The sequence below is a fragment of the Eptatretus burgeri genome, chromosome 9 (assembly GCF_056783735.1).
Source record: "Eptatretus burgeri isolate ZD-2024b chromosome 9, Ebu_testis_v1, whole genome shotgun sequence".
Taxonomy (NCBI): domain Eukaryota; kingdom Metazoa; phylum Chordata; class Myxini; order Myxiniformes; family Myxinidae; genus Eptatretus; species Eptatretus burgeri.
Window position 1 is genome coordinate 94,219,764 of NC_140969.1, and position 16,440 is coordinate 94,236,203.

Here is a 16,440-nt window from a genome sequence, read left to right on the forward strand (position 1 = left end):
GAAAAAATCACAGAACTGTCAGAAATCATCCGTAAATGAAAATATCCGAAAATAAGTACAGCCTTGTTCTCACTGTAGGTGAGCAATCCGAGACAATGGGAAGTCACGATATGTTATTGCTTGCAATGTGTAAGCATATATTATATGCATATGCATCTATACTGTGCATCTTTCTAACCACAGATTTAATGACTCACTCACTCACTCATGAAAATGTTTAGTACCCTCGAGGTGGGCTGGATGGTTGAATTATTGCCTTTTGATTAACTTGAAGCCAAAATTCCAGGAAAAATTACAAAACTGTTCGTAAATTTCATCTCAGGCCAACTCCACACATGGCTTACTGACTTTCTCTACTGTTGTAGCCAACACGTAGCTCTTAATAGAATCCTTTCATATCCTCTCCCCGTCAAGGCTGGAGAGCCCTGAGGCAGTGTTCTGGGTGCAGTCCTATTCCTGATCTTCATAAATGATCTCTCTGAATCTGGAAAATCCTCTTTATGTATTTACTGATGACTCCACCCTCTGCCATGACATCCTTCATCCTTCACATATGCAAGCTGTAGTGTCTTCCCGCTCTTCAGCCCTTGGCAAAGTCGCAAACTGGTCAAACACTTGGAATATGTCTTTCAATCTTGACAAATCTCACACTCTCACTATCTCTCTCCAAAAGGACTGTCCAGCAAACCCTTCCATCTACTTTCTTAACAATCGCCTTGAAGAAGCTCAGTCATTCAAAGTCCTGGGTCTCACTTTCAGTCATTATCTTTCTTGGGCAAATCACATTTCAAAGTTGGCCTCCAAATCCAGTCCTCAAAACTGGGCATCCTCCGTTGTACAAAGTCCTTTCTTGACACACCTGATTCACCTGCAAGGCCTTCATCCCCAACTCGGCTGGCTCCCCTGCCTCACACCTTGCTCAGCTTGACACAATGGAAACCAAGGCCTTCAAGATCACTGGAATCTCGTGTGATGAAGCTGAGTCTATAGGTTTATCACTTTCCCATTGCAGACAGGTTGGTGGTCTCTCCATCTTCTACCGCCTCCTTTCTGGTCTTGCGCCCTTTGCTCTTTCCGTGCTTTGTCCACCCCACGTTTCTGTAGGGCAGGCACGGTCCACCATCAATCCCCCTTCTGGTGAGATTACCTAAATCTAGGATCACTGCTCACTTCCACTCATTTGTTCCTCTTTTTATTCCACCTGTGGGGACCAACTTCCACATTCTCTTCAATCTTATTCTAGCTTGGTGTTGGCTCAGTGGTTTGGGTGGCGGCTTGGGATCCTCGGGTCCTGAGTTCAAGCCCCGTTGGGCCACTGAATTAATACACTAGGGGGTTGACTCAGCCTGTCATCCTTATGAGGTCGGCGAAGTGAGTACCAGTGTGTACTGGTAGAGGGTCACTGCATCAGCGACACAGTCGCACTTCAAGAAAAGATAGTTTCCCCGGCAGCTAAGCTGCGATACGACCACCAATCTTATTCTTCCCTCGAGCAAGACAGCTGTCCACCAGCATCTTCGATCATCTCCAGACCCCAATCCAAAACCATGACTTTTTCTTCTGCCCTCATTAGTACTCCCCCCACACCCCCACCCCAACCCCTTTGCTTTTTGCAGTTCTTTGCTTTTCCTTCTGTATCCATCTTGTCCAGCCCATGCGTCCTTTCCTGCCCCCAAATCCTCCTCACACCCACTGCGTCGTAGTTTCCCCCTTCCACTCCAATGTCTGTCTGTCTGTCTGTCTGTCTGTCTGTCTGTCTGTCTGTCTGTCTGTCTGTCTGTCTGTCTGTCTGTCTGTCTGTCTGTCTCTCTCTCTCTCTCTCTCTCTCTCTCTCTCTCTCCTGTCCCTTTTGTTTTGGTATGTCCTGATCCATTCAGTGCAGTAGCTCTTCCATGAAGCTTGACTCAGTATACGAAAATAAAAAATGCCCGTAAAATATGTCATGCTTCAAGCCCTCGGCAGCAATTCCATCAGGTCAGTAATTTAGGCATACCCTTCCTAACATGATACAACGTGACATTATAATCAGCACTATACCGTCAGATTTGTTCTTCACTTTGAGAAGTTGGGGTTACCTTCGTGGAGGTTCGTGTTATTGGCCGAGTTCTGAAGTTGCCTGGCAATAATGGGGTCACAATAAGCATAAGTAGATGAGAATATGAAAAACGAGCCATAGACAATCACCTACCAGTATATCAGAAGCAAAGCTATTGGAGGAGGGTGTGCAGGTGATTGCGGAACCAGCTCCTGCAGGATTTATCCATTCCTGTGAAAGGTTTAAAACGATATTTCAAAGAAAAAAATTTCCCTATACACAAAACATTAATAAGTAGGCCTTCATTTCAACTTCCTGTGGCTACAAGATACACACCCGTGCGATCTGGTCACCCTTCGAAGAAGCCAGATACAACACATGCCTGCATGATGAAGGTACCGCAGCACACAGGTATTTTACTACTGGAGTGTTAAGCTGATCAGGAGACAGTCTGATGCTGATTGGTAATAAGTTCATCTCACACTTTTTTTTTTCCTACTTCACCTTAACTCGTACACATGGTGAACATGCTTCACACTGAGCTTATTACATGTATAGCTTTTTGGAATATCGACCGGAAGGTTGTGGGCGAGCGCAATTTAAAAAGCGGAGCAGAGCAAACAAAGAGAAAATGAGTGCAGGGAACAGAACGGCACACTGGGCTGTCGGACAGATGCCTGCTGAATAAACATGCCAGCACTCAGCAAACACAGGCTCCAGAAACAAAAGGAGGAAGAAGAAGAAAATGAAAGCAGAACACGATGTCCGAGGCCAGCGTCAAAAAATGGGTAGGTGTGGTGTGTGTGTTTTCACTTTCATTGCTAATGTAAGATAACATATTATACATATGTATCGTTTCCTCCACCATCAAAGGTGGATGGAGGTTATATTTTCACCCCTGCCTGTTTGTCTGTCTGTCTGTCCATCTGTCAGTGAAGACAATATCTCAAAAAGTTATTATATGGACTGGTTCGGCCGATTTTTAATTTTTTTTGGTGGACAGGTTGGGTGTGTGATGAGGATTAATTTATTCGATTTTGGTGAAGATCTGGATTCAGATACGATTAAAAAAAGTATTTTTTTTAAAAAATGTTTCAACCGATTCTTCACCATTGAGCGACGGAGCCAAAAACTATGTATAACATGATATCTTAAAAAGTTGTGGACGAGTTATGACAAAACTTGGTGGATGAGTTGGTTCGGTGACAAGAACAACCTGATTAGATTTTGGTTCAGGCCAGGATTCAGATCCGACCTATCAGTGGGATACAAAACGTAAACTGTTCAGCCTGACGGAGGTGTGCGACTGTGCGTCTACCAGGTGCCGTTCTAGTTATATAATGCAATGAGGATTGTGAACATATTGTAATTAAAATGGACTCTTAGGGGTAAAAGAGTTAATTGTCTGCTTAGTTATATCCTAATTGTACGTTTAGAATGGATGTATTGTAAACCCCAACTTCGGTCTGCCAAAAGTGTTTCGCAGCATTCGATATGGCTGAAAGAAGTGATGATATAGATGTTTATCCTCGTCGCCATGTAATGAAAATGGACTCTTAGGGGTTAAAGAGTTAATTATCTGCTTAGTTATATCCTAATTCTATGTTTAGAATGGATAAACCGGGCATAGTGGCGTGCGCCTGTAATTCGGCTACTCGGAGGCTTGGGTTGGAGGATCGCTTGAGGACGGGCACTCTGCACTGGGCCGCGCTATGAGAGGGTGTAGAGCAGCCCGGAATCATGACGAAACCCAATCCATATACCTGTGTCGTAAGAGGCGACCAGGGTTGCGCCAGGAAGGGCATCCATCGTAAAACCTGTGCCAAATCAGTATGCGGATCATAACGGATGATCCGCTGTGGCGACCCCTAACGGGAGCAGCCAAAAGACGAACAACAACATGTTTAGAATGGATGTATTGTAAACCCCAATTTAGGTCTGCCAAAAGTGTTTAGCAGCATTCGACGTGGCTGAAAGAAGTGATGATATAGATGTTTATCCTCGTCGCCATGTAATGAATCTGGGGTGTGTTCAGTTTCCAAGTTTCTTGTAGAGCAATCGCTAAGTGGCTTCAGCACTCAAGCAAGCACTCCAACAGAAAAAAATAAAATAAAATAAAAAACAATCTGAGCTATGTGGAGAGCGAAAAAGATGGCAGCAATTTCTGGGCGGCTGGAGAGAAAGGAGCGAGAAGGCATGGCCTGGAGAATTGGTGGCGCTTACGACCCACCCACAGACCAACACATCCACCCACAGACCAACACATCCACCCACAGACCAACACATCCACCCACAGACCAACACATCCACCCACAGACCAACACATCCACCCACAGACCAACACATCCACCCACAGTCCAACACATCCACCCACAGACCAACACATCCACCCACAGACCAACACATCCACCCACAGACCAACACATCCACCCACAGACCAACACATCCACCCACAGACCCACAATCCACCCACAGACCCACAATCCACCCACAGACCAACACATCCACCCACAGACCCACAATCCACCCACAGACCAACACATCCACCCACAGACCAACACATCCACCCACAGACCCACAATCCACCCACAGACCAACACATCCACCCACAGACCAACACATCCACCCACAGACCAACACATCCACCCACAGACCAACACATCCACCCACAGACCAACACATCCACCCACCGACCAACACATCCACCCACAGACCCACAATCCACCCACAGACCAACACATCCACCCACAGACCCACACTCAGCTTCATATATTATGTGTTACTTCATTAATTACCCTTTTCCTTTTCTCCTCACCAACCTCGCAACCAACAGTCCTCCAGCCGAATACCACACACTTCTCTTTTGAATCCAGCCAATCAATGGTGTACTCAAGTTGGGTAACCAATGGGTGTACCTGATGACATCAGGTGAGGTTCCTGTTTTTTTTTCCTTCTTCTATTTTTTATGCAGAGTCCAAGCTCGTGGAAGAGCTCGAACACAGAATGGATCAGGACACAACAGAACAAAAGGAACAGCAGAAAGAGTTGGGGTAAACCCCAACAGCAGGGTTGAGGGAAGAAAAGAAATGGAGACGGACAAACATGGGATGCAGGTAAGAATGAGGTGTAGGAGAAGACGCATGGAGCGGACAAGATCGATACAGGAGCAAACTCTCAGGAAGGAAAAAAAACTGTAAATTTGGGGGTTGGTGGGATGGTTAAAAGATCATGGTTTTGGATGTGGGATGATCTGAGATGGTGATGAACTGAAAGAGGAGTGACTGAGTGGAGGTGAGCAGTGCTTATGGATTTTAGGAAATCCACCGGAAAGATGTAGATGGTGGACTGCATGCACCCTGCAGAAACCTGAGGGGTGGGAGGGGTGAGTACAAAGCACTGAAAGCGAAGAGGTTGCAAGACCAGAAAGGAGGAAGTAGAAAACAGAGAGCGACCTGTCTGTGATGGCGAAGTGATAAGCCCTTTGACTCATCTTCATCACAGGAGATTCCAATAATCTTGATGGCTTTGGTTTCCACGGCCTCAAGCTGAGCAAGGTGTGAGGCAGGGTGCCAGTCAAGAGAGGGAAGCAGTATTCCATCCAGCTGTGGATGAGTCTTGTAGGTGGATAGGAGTTCCGGTGAGCCAAGGAAGGACTTTGCACGATGGAAGATGCCTCGTTAGTGGCTGGCGTAGGACTGTTAGAGACCAACTATAATTTCCTCCAATAAGTGCACTCCCTGGGAGGGAGAGTTGAAAAAAAATATCCCCTCCCCAACTACAATAAATGCCCCAGGGCAGTTAATTTTAGTTTAAAAGGTTCTTGCTGTTGTAGAATAATAAAATGATACAGTTGGAAAGCGAATAATCAATTTACTTGGAACAAATAAAACACAACAGCAACAATGACGTGTTATAAAAGATCCTTTTTTTTTCGTGTTTCACCTCATTTTACATCCTTATTGAGACTCACAGATAGACATGCAATATGTTTGTAAAGCGCAACATGCTGTCTCTTGATTAAACCCATCAGCGAAGCGATGGGTTGGCATGGCTCGTCGTACAGAAAAACGTGGCAGTGGAAGAGCTCGTTTTGCCGGAGAAAGAGTCTGTTGATAGTGCCGTGACCGATGAGTCAACGTGTGATGGCAGTCACTCCATTGAGTTCATGTAACGTGGTTGGGATAAGTGTGATAAATGACTCTCGTATGAAGAAAAATAAGGTTAATACCCCGAGGTGTTCACTTGGTAGCGGCTGGATAAGAAAACCAGGGAACTACTGGTAGGCGTGGATGACCCACAAAATATGTGATGGAGAAGAAAGTAAATAGCTATGGATTTTTTTTTAATGCCGTGAACAAACTTCGGAACATCACGGGTGATTAAGGTTATGGTCAAGTTTCATCAAAATCGTGCGTATGGTTTCTGAGAAGAAAGCAAATGCCTGATTTGGGGGGCAACCCAACCCCTTCAACCCCAAGAGTCCAATTTTTTAATCGTACAGAAGTACTTAAAAAAAAAAAATCGCACTTTCAAAAAAATATAATAATAATAATTGTGGCTTCGAAGAAGAGAGCAAATACCTATTTTTTGTGTTTTTTGGGTGGGGGGCAACCCCCGTAGACCCCAATGTTCTTTTTAATGCCGTGAACAAATTTTGGTACATACATGGTGCCGAACGTTTTGGTTGGTCGAGTTTCATTGGAATTGTGTGTGTAGTTTCAGAGAAGAAGTTGCAAGTGCTTGCGGACGGACAGACGGATAGACGGTCGACACGATAACCCATAAACTCCCCTGAACTAAATTCCAGGTGAGCTAAACATAAACACACTGGACGTTTATTGGAGAAGATACGGTATTTTTATAGTTGTAGTTATCCCCGCCACAGAAGGTGGACGGACGTTATGTTTTCACCCCCGTCCGTGAACAGGACATCTCAAAAAGTTTGCAAGCGGATTCGGCTGAATCTTGGTGGTCAGGTTGGGTGTGCGACAATGACGAATTGATTCAATTTTGGTGAAGATCCGAATCTGGATACGAGAATGTTAAAAAAAATTTCAGCGATTCTTCACCATTGAGAGATGGTGCCAAAAACGAGATGTAGCATATTTCAGAAGTTTATTTCAATTAAAGCCTCCATGCTGAGGGAGTCTTATGGAGTGTTAACTCCAGCAACAGCAGGTTCGAGTCCGATAGGACACGACCGGGAGTGGGGTTATGTCGCTCAACAGATGCTAAACAATGCAATTGATTGCAAGGTACCAGTCTGTTTATTCCACAGCACATGCCATATCTCCGACTCCACATGATGGCATCTCGACTCCTCCTTCGTCCCAATCCCCCAAATATCCGGCAATACAACATCATCATCAGAAAGAACATAACAAGTGGTCGTTTCAATATACAGTATGAAACCTTCTCCAGCAAGGAAAGCAAACACTAAACATCTATACATAAAGCTATTAAGTACGAGCCGGGAGGCGACGATGGTTCAGGGCCATGATTGAACAATGCCACGATAGGTACAATTGAGTTAGTGGAAGCTTTTGAGGAAGCCCTACCGTAAAAACCTATCTCTTCCGTCAAAATTGACTAAATCAAATCGGATTTTTACATGTTGTACTTATGGACATTACGCACAGCATCTAGGAAATGAAATTGCGAGAAAAAAAGTTCAAGTGGGCGTGGCTCCACCCACAAGGGACGCCCCTCATACAAAAAGACTCAACGAGACCATGATATCGAGCTTGTGTCCAAGTTTCATCAAGATCGCATCAAACGTCACGGAGCTATGCTCTGGAGAGAGTCACAAACAGACAGACAAGCCGGTAGGCGAAATGGCTGGTCGCTACATAATTGCATACTAGTTATCCAGTTTTTGACAGATCGGGCTGAAAATTTTTGACAAAGAGCTTGATTGTAGTGCGCATAAAAGCCTGGAAGCCGATTTTTGATTTTCGAAAAAAATAATTTTTTAAGATTTTTCAAAAATTTCAGTCCCGTTGCTAGGCAACGGTGGTGTCTATAGCAACCGTACTCAAAAGCATAGAACTCGATCGTGGTATGAACCTACCTGTCAAGTTTCATCAAAATCGGTTGATCCTCTGGCCTCCAGAGCTGTCCATTACATACAGACAAACATACAGACGGAAAAACTGAGAATAATGGTCGTCTGGCGACCACCCAACAAACATACAGACACAACAAAAATAGTGGTCATTGCTGGCGCCCGCGAACCAATAAGTAAAATGTTTCAAAGTGACATTGTATTGCTGGGTTGACTGACAGCATAAACACAGCTGAGGTCGTGGATTTAAAGATGTGGACCCAATGTTCGGAGAGGTTCTGGACTGAAGGGGTTGAAACCTCGATGAAGAATGCAGCCTCGTTGATGATCAAGATGGTCAGAAAATCAGTCACTCACTCGTTAATAAAGTTCTTATTTTAGGTACACAACTACTTTGAGGTGAACATGACAAAAAAAATTAATTCTTACCGGACAAGGAAAAGACGCCCGGGGCCTTCAGAATCGGTGAACACTTCCTTCCCCCTCGTCACTTCCGGTTACAACCGGAACCGGAACCCCGAGATCCGACATTATCAAACATGTTTACAAATCACCACAACAAAGGCAAAGTGATGGCGCTCCGCAGTAGAGCGTGTTGTATAATTCGTAAAACTTACAACATCCTTTTATATGTTTATGTAATGTATTAGTAATAGTCGTAACCATTAAATAAATAACTATAATAATTATTGTAAGGAAAATTTTTTCGAAAAAACGGTACGTACCTGTGTAAAAGGTGGAAAGCACATACCTGCAACGTACGTGAACACACACACACACACACCTTGTGCATTCAACAAATCGTAAATTCATGGGATTTTGAGCAGGTTTGTAAGACTAGTGCAGGCCCGTACGTGAAAAAAAAACCCATAAACAAGAATTCTGACGTCATTCGTGATGTCATAGCACCGTGTACTGTCATTGGTTGGTAAATAAATGGCCATAACTTAGGAACCACTTGTCCGATTAATATCAAACCTTGAAAAGACACATCCTCAGGTTCCCAGCAATATACCTGGCAAGTTTCAATTAGATCGGACCAGGGGTTGTCGAGAAACAGCGGTCGCAGACACACACACACACACACACACACACACACACACACACACACACACACACACACACACACACACACACACATTGCTGGAATTATAGATAGATGTAAGTCCGTTTTGACACAGGTGTAGTTATCAATGTGTTTTGACGCAGGAATTAAGCAGCATTGAGCACGTTCATGGTGCCGGCGATAGCTCGCCAACCCTTTCACGAAGAACACCATAGGATCTTCAACGTCCACCAACTACTGCCGACTGACGGGCCATCCATTTTAATGTCCATCCGAGGGACGGTGCACACACACATCGATGAATCACCCTGCCCGTGAAACACCGGGATGACGGTTTATACCTGGGTCGGGATTCGAACCAAGGCAAGACGGTGCGGACCTCTCGTCCATCCTTCCAGGCTTGCATCATGAATGAATCGACGGAAATCAATTTCGGTAGAAAATCGTAAACTTTCACAACCAAGCATTCTCAATACTCCTGACAACAAAGTGTCGCTCATCAAAATCCATCGGGAATGTCCCTGGACAATGGACCCGCTGAAGGAAAGTTTGAAGGAACGACTGCAGAGCGACACTGAGTTTGTGAAATGAGTGTCACTGTAGGTCGGACGGTAAATGAGAAGGCATTAAGCCTGATTGGGCTTGAGATTAGCGATGGATCAGCCAAGGCACAATCATCCACCGGGGCACTTTAATATCTTAATGTGTGTTCCATCTTACAAAGCCCTGCCATTATTCTGGATCACTCCAGCAAGGATATCCCTGAGAGCAGAACAACTGCCAGTAGTAAGTTTTGCTTTTGGTAAATCCTCATCCAGGGTGTGCAGGTAGGCTGCCCAAGCTGTAATCACGCAACACCGCAACCGTTTAAAGGTGGGTAGCAGCAGGGGGGAAGGGAGTGGGGGGCACTAAATTTTTGGGGTGGCAATTGTAAGGTCTAAACCAGTGTTTCTCAAGGTGGGGCATGACAATATTTTGGTGGGGCATGAGGATTCAGAATTAATGAATCAATATATGATCGCTTTCATAGCTTTGCACTTTCAAATTTTCAAAAAGTTTGAATCTGTGACTGATGCCTCATAGCGTCACAACTAAAAACTCTTTTCAAGATCAAAGGAACCATGATGTGGCTGTCTGGGGAGGGTGAAAAGAAATACCCAAACTCGACTACTTTTGGCAAGGGAAGTATTGATAAATTTTCCATCATTTTAATTAGTCAAATGTGGATTTAGTGTTGTTACCGATTTGTTGCTGCAAGCTAAGAGAAATCGACTGGAAATCTGCAGCCAGCGTCAAGGGCAGGGCTCCCATTGAAGTGAGTAGCAATTGAATAAAATTTGCAATAAAGTTTTAATAAAGCCTTTTGAATACATATGTAGTATATATTGTAGTTTCTCCAATCATGGTGGGGCGTACGATTTTTTTGAAAAATCAAAGTGGGGCGTGGGACAAAAAAAGGTTGAGAAACACTGCTCTAAACTGTCCCATCTGCATCGAGTTTGTGGACGTTATCGATCCCACGGTATGTGTGGTACCTTTCGAAAATAGAAGCTTAGATTCATTAGATTAATTTCTTGGAGTCAACCCGTAGGTTTAGCACTACCTGCAGTCGTGGAAGTGTTGGGATGTGGGTTGTTGTTTATATTCCCTTGTGATACCTTACTTTTCAGGGATGTTTGCCAACAAACTCAACCAGACTCTGGCGTAATGGTTGGAGCATCCCTCATGAATCTGGAAGGTCGGTGGTTCGAACCCCCAGCGTTTAAAAAGGCTATAACACGGACAAGCAACAATATGTTGGCAACCATGTCGCCGGTATTTGATAGTCAGAATTGTAGTTCCTTGTCGAGGAACATATTATTAACTTGGCTCGGCTCCCATGTTTTCGCCACAGCTCGATCTTCATATCAACCCCTTCGTTCAGCGTTGACTGCATCTATCAGATTGTCCCTGTATTATATGAAACTAGCAGGTGCCCATGGAGATTACACATAATGTTAAATGTGACTTCAACAATATTATGCAAAGAACAGTTAAATATCATGTGAATTTAATATTGTCTGGTTATGTGCTTCCGAAAGATGTTGGGAGCATGTAACCGGCCGATATTAAATATCATCATTCGGCCGCCATGCTGGTCTTGTGCGAAGCCGAAGACTTTGTCGGAGCAGTCATATTCACGATTGCCATTCCCTCCCTATAACTTTTCCCTTCGTATCAGTGTAAAACTACCAATGGGACTGTTGAAATAATCATCAAACACCGAAAGGTTGGAGCCGATCGTGTCACAGGCCTGTAATGGCATAGGCCTCAGGCCTCTGGTATAAAGTGCAATTGGAATCTATCCGAGCTATATAACCACGATCGATCCCTTACGGATGCACATTGGTATTAAGTATGTTTTTCTTCAAATGCTATGCAGGTTATTTTTAATTTTTTTGGAAGAGGTGGATGCAGCCGTCTGTTTCCAACTATTTTCTCTTTAAAAACTTGACTGGGGACCACACTAGAAAACCGATGTCATGAATGATTATAAGGGTCTCTGTCCGAGTAATTTTGGGAATCTCGCAACATTGTGCAAAAAACCCTGTTATTATTTGCTTTTAAGGATGTGTATAACGCAAGAGTGCGAAGGCAGGCGCCACCATGATTTGGTGGAAAGTCTGAGCCGGCTTTGTAATGTGCTGGGACTCCCTCGCACCTGCCACCCAAATGACGGTTCAAGTCCAAGCGATCACCACGCCGGATTGCGGATGCTAATCATCCCGCACCCACTCAGTGGACTGGACTAAGTCGTCTGCATCGTCACTAACATTGAGAGAAGAAAAAGCAGTAGGATGGAAAGGATCTGGGGTGCGAGGGAGCAAACCAACCGAGGGGGTGTGGGGTTCTGGGAGGGTGGGAGGAGGGAGGGTCAGGGAGGGTAGGGGTCTAGGGCCTGGCAGGGGGTTTTCACCCTCCCCATTTGGGGAAATTTTGTAATCCAATTTGAATTTGATCTCTGTCGTGGATTGCAAAGCCATGTGTATTTAGTGTACGATAAAATGCGTAATATACGAAGGAGAAGGGACCAGAAATGTCTGCTGATGCTTTCATTGAGGTTCACAAAGGGTCACACCGGTCATTAGAAAGAGCCTTCTAAATTCACCTTTCCATGCACCGTATCCATGCTGTTGTTCAAGCAAATCGTGCAGTACCTCCTCCTTCTGTAAATAGATGTGATCATGTCACCCCTTTATAAGGCATAAGGCATCTATTTATTACATCGACACAGTGTAGAGAAGAAACTGGAAATGCCACCATTGAGAAAAACAACATAAGGGAAGAGGATAGGAATGCAGGTATCTCTATATTGTGTATGTATAGGTGGGGAGTAAATCGAGGAAAATAAGAGAATGCATGATGGTAGGACAAGGAAGAGAAGGGGAGGAAGATTTGGGAGGGTAGAGGAGTATGGGGATATAATAGAAGGGAAGGAGCAGAGAAAAGAGAGAGGGTAAATAAAAATTCTGCCATGTTGGCGTACAAAATCAATAGATGACTCCAAAAGTGAAGGACAACAGGGCAGCAGGATGTTTGAGTGGAGACAGAATGGATGGGAATATTGGAAGTGATATTAAGTAATCTAGGGAATTAACTTTTATAAGAAACATCGTTGGGGGGGAGGGGAGGGGTGGAATGGGGGATCCCCATGTAAATGCTCTTTAAGAATAATTTACTGGATGATTAAGTTATTGGTATCCAGATCGGGAAAAATAGAGTTAAACAAGTCAGAATTTTTTTTTTTTATAAAGAAAAACCAATCAGGAATGGAATCCCCAAAAGACAACCAAACAAGGTAGGAAAGCATGACAGTACTTTGGCTCTGAATTTGTCCTGATGTGCATGTGCAGAGAGAAGTGAGACAATGTTTTTTACTGTCTGCCTGTCTGGCAGTCAAACAAAATTGAAAATCATTCCAAACAGGAAAATTATTGGTTTGAAGGACGTCATAAAGGACACAAGCACCAGGCATGAAAAACTAACGTAACACGTTAAATATGGTGGGGAAAAAAGACACTGCATCAATGGCGGTGAAGTTCCGGAATTTTTTTTTCTATAACCTTTAAAATCATTATTTTATTTCAATTGAATTGTACACATGAACAATGTAGACCACAAATCGCCTTTTTAGCACTTTCAAAACCCTTCCGTTTCGCAGTACTTGGACAAAATATTACAGCATTTTACGTAATCACGACCAATCAAATTTGCCGCTCGTAGACCCCATCCATGTACTTGTTTTTCTCAAGACGGCATGGGGTCAGGTGTTCTATTAACTCTAGTTTGTATAGTTTTCAACTCAATATCTATTCATTATCTGACTGATAAACATATTCAAATCTACCGACATAAAATATTTTTAAATATAATGTCCGTCCGAGAAAAAAAAAATGTTGTACATTTATGTATCCAATTGGGCTACGATACTTTTGTACCGGCCCCAATGATTCCCACCTTTGTGTAGAGTTGGCCGGGGAACTTTTTTGGCTCGTTTTTCACGAGCTGGCGAGCCAGGCCTCACGTTCGATTAGAGGAAACAATAATTTATTATTGGTTGATGGTGCCGACGATAACTCACCTACTCTTCGCAAAAGACACCATAAGATCCTTAATGCCCACCGGCTAACGTGATCATAACAGACACCTGAATGCTGACTATCCGTCCCAGGGACAGAAAACTTCGTGATCCAACGCCTTTCCAGATAAGTACTAGTCTGACAGTTTACATTTGGGTCAGGAATTGAACCGAGATTAGAGAACTCACAGATACTGTAAGTGCACAACCTCATCACCATCCTATCAGACTCACCATTGATGGATGTAATCCATCCATCCATCCTTTTGGACCATACTCTGTGCAAAGCGTTGGTGCTGCCTAATCAGTCTCCTTGGCTATTGGGCACAATTCTGGATGGTTCACCACTCCGACACAGGATACCAGCAAGCTGGCACTCATTTTTCCGACCTCGGAGGATGACAGGCAGGTAAACCCCACCTGGTATTAATTAAACAGCTGAGCGGGATTTGAACTCAGGATCCTGGGATCCCAAGCCCACCACCCTATCCATTAAGCCAACACCAGGTATACCAGAAAATGTGTAAGCCAATAAAAATCCGCAGTAGAAGTAAACAAACTCCAAAAGGAAGATATTCAAGGAAGATGAAAAGAGTAAACGGATCATTGAACAACCTGCAAAAAACAAAATAAAAAGAAAAATTAGATTGAAAGTTACATAAAGGGATCAACTGTTCAGTGCATAAAAGGCAACATTTACAGATTACAACCTCAAACATGTAAATTGCATGCCTCCAATGTGGGCAACAAATGACACGTTCACAAAATGTTAAGGTTCGAAATACAAATGATCCACAATCTGGAGAATACCGGGAGAACGGGTGATGCTTGTTGAAAGAACCACCAAATCATGGACTTTTCGATGGGTGAAATGATCAGGTCAATAACTTCAGGAATCTGACAATGCTCCAGATAACATTCCTTCAAAAAACAAAGTGGGCACTCAGATAAAATTAACCTATCTATCAAATCTCTGTCCAAATAAGACTGAGATGAGATGCATCCGAGAAGACTCCACACCATTATGTCACATATTCATCGACCACGCAGAAGAACGATCAAGTGCCTCGGTTTCTTTTTTTTGACAATTTAATTATTCCCACGGGGGGGGGGGAGGGGGTATTGTTTAATTGCCTTTGTCCGTCCATCCGTCATGCTATCTCCTCCTAAACGGTTATGCAGAAACTCACCAAAGTTGGTGGTTATGATAACCACATGGTAAGAATGTGCAAGAACATCACTTTTGGCTCTGCCCCCTAGAGGGTCAAAAGGTCAAACACCGAAAAAGCAATGACGGGAACATTTTTTAATGAAACCTTGTAGATGCAAGTAAACATTGGGGGAACCATGAAATATTAAACGATTTATTGGATTTGACCCCCAGTTTTGACTCGGGGGTGAAATGGGAGGGGGGGGAAGACTTTTAACTCTAAATTTGATATTGAATCATTCCTGGTGGAACTTTTTGCCATCTTTCAACTTTGCTTTTAGTGAGAAGCGTGGGGATTTGCGATGGTGCACCATCGACCTCACTCAATTTCTGTTGATTTCCCCAATCCATGATACGGGGATCCCAGGTATACACATGAGGAATAGCATTGGGACAGCTAGAAGGTTATTGGCTAAATTTTAAACTGTGCTCAGAAAAATGGTCATCCAGCGCTTTTCCAGCAGTTTCCTAATTCCAAACAACCCGTTGAAGGGAAGAGAAAACATCCTGACATCATTAGTTTAAGAAACCTTTAATAACAAAAGGGATGGTGACAAAGCACAGCAAAATTCAATGTACTGTCACCTTTAATACAAATACTGTAATGGACAACGAAGGCACGAATCCGAGAGCACTGACACAGAACAGGCAATTTTAACTCATAACTGTGGCCGAAAACCTGGTACGGAGAGAGAGATGAGGATGCAAATGAACAAATTAAACTTAACCCGAGCAATAGAAACAATGGGAGGTTATTAGTGTGGCAATTTAGCTAAATATAGCATAACAATTGTGCATTTTGTGAGGAAAGCACCAAATTTGGTACACTAGTAGCCAAACATATTATATTATGAACAGATTTGGATATTGGGTCATCTCAAATTCAGCCGCTGATGGCTGTGCCAGCCATTTTCCACTGCTATCAAAAATGTTGAGATGGCCCAATATCCAAATCTGTTCATAATATGATAGGCTACTAGTGTGCCAAATTTGGTGCTTTCCTCATAAAATGCACAATTGTTATGCTATATTTAGCTAAATTGCCCCACTCTATGGGGGGGGAAGGGGAGGGGGTGGGGAGAGCTGTAAGGGACAAGGGTGGGTGTCTCCACTCATGGTGGCAGCAGGTACAAGTGCAGGAAACACATATGGAATCGGATGAAGGCTAGGTTAGCAACAAACCCGTATGGGATATTAGCCAGCTTATGTTCTGTTCGTAACAACTGCCACGGCACTCATTCTAATTTCCACCTTGTCCATTTATTTTGCAATGCAATCTCTTTCTCTCTCTTTCTCTCTCTTTCTCTCTCTTTCTCTCTCTTTCTCTCTCTTTCTCTCTCTTTCTCTCTCTGTCTCTCTTTCTATTTCTCTTTCTCTTTCTCTCTCTCTCTCTCTCTCTCTCTCTCTCTCTCTCTCTCTCTCTCTCTCTCTCTCTCTCTCTCTCTCT

At 43.7% G+C, this 16,440-nt stretch overlaps 1 long non-coding RNA gene across 1 annotated transcript in view; it reads right to left on the reverse strand.

Annotated features, from left to right (window-relative positions):
* LOC147020650 (uncharacterized) overlaps positions 1-8,588 on the reverse strand; it is a 54,511-nt gene extending 45,923 nt beyond the window's left edge. The window contains exons 1-2 of the long non-coding RNA XR_015061917.1: positions 8,529-8,588; positions 2,189-2,266 (exon numbers count right to left, since the gene is read on the reverse strand). This is a non-coding gene — a long non-coding RNA (uncharacterized LOC147020650). The remainder of the gene's footprint in view (positions 1-2,188; positions 2,267-8,528) is intronic.
* Positions 8,589-16,440: the final 7,852 nt, after the last annotated feature.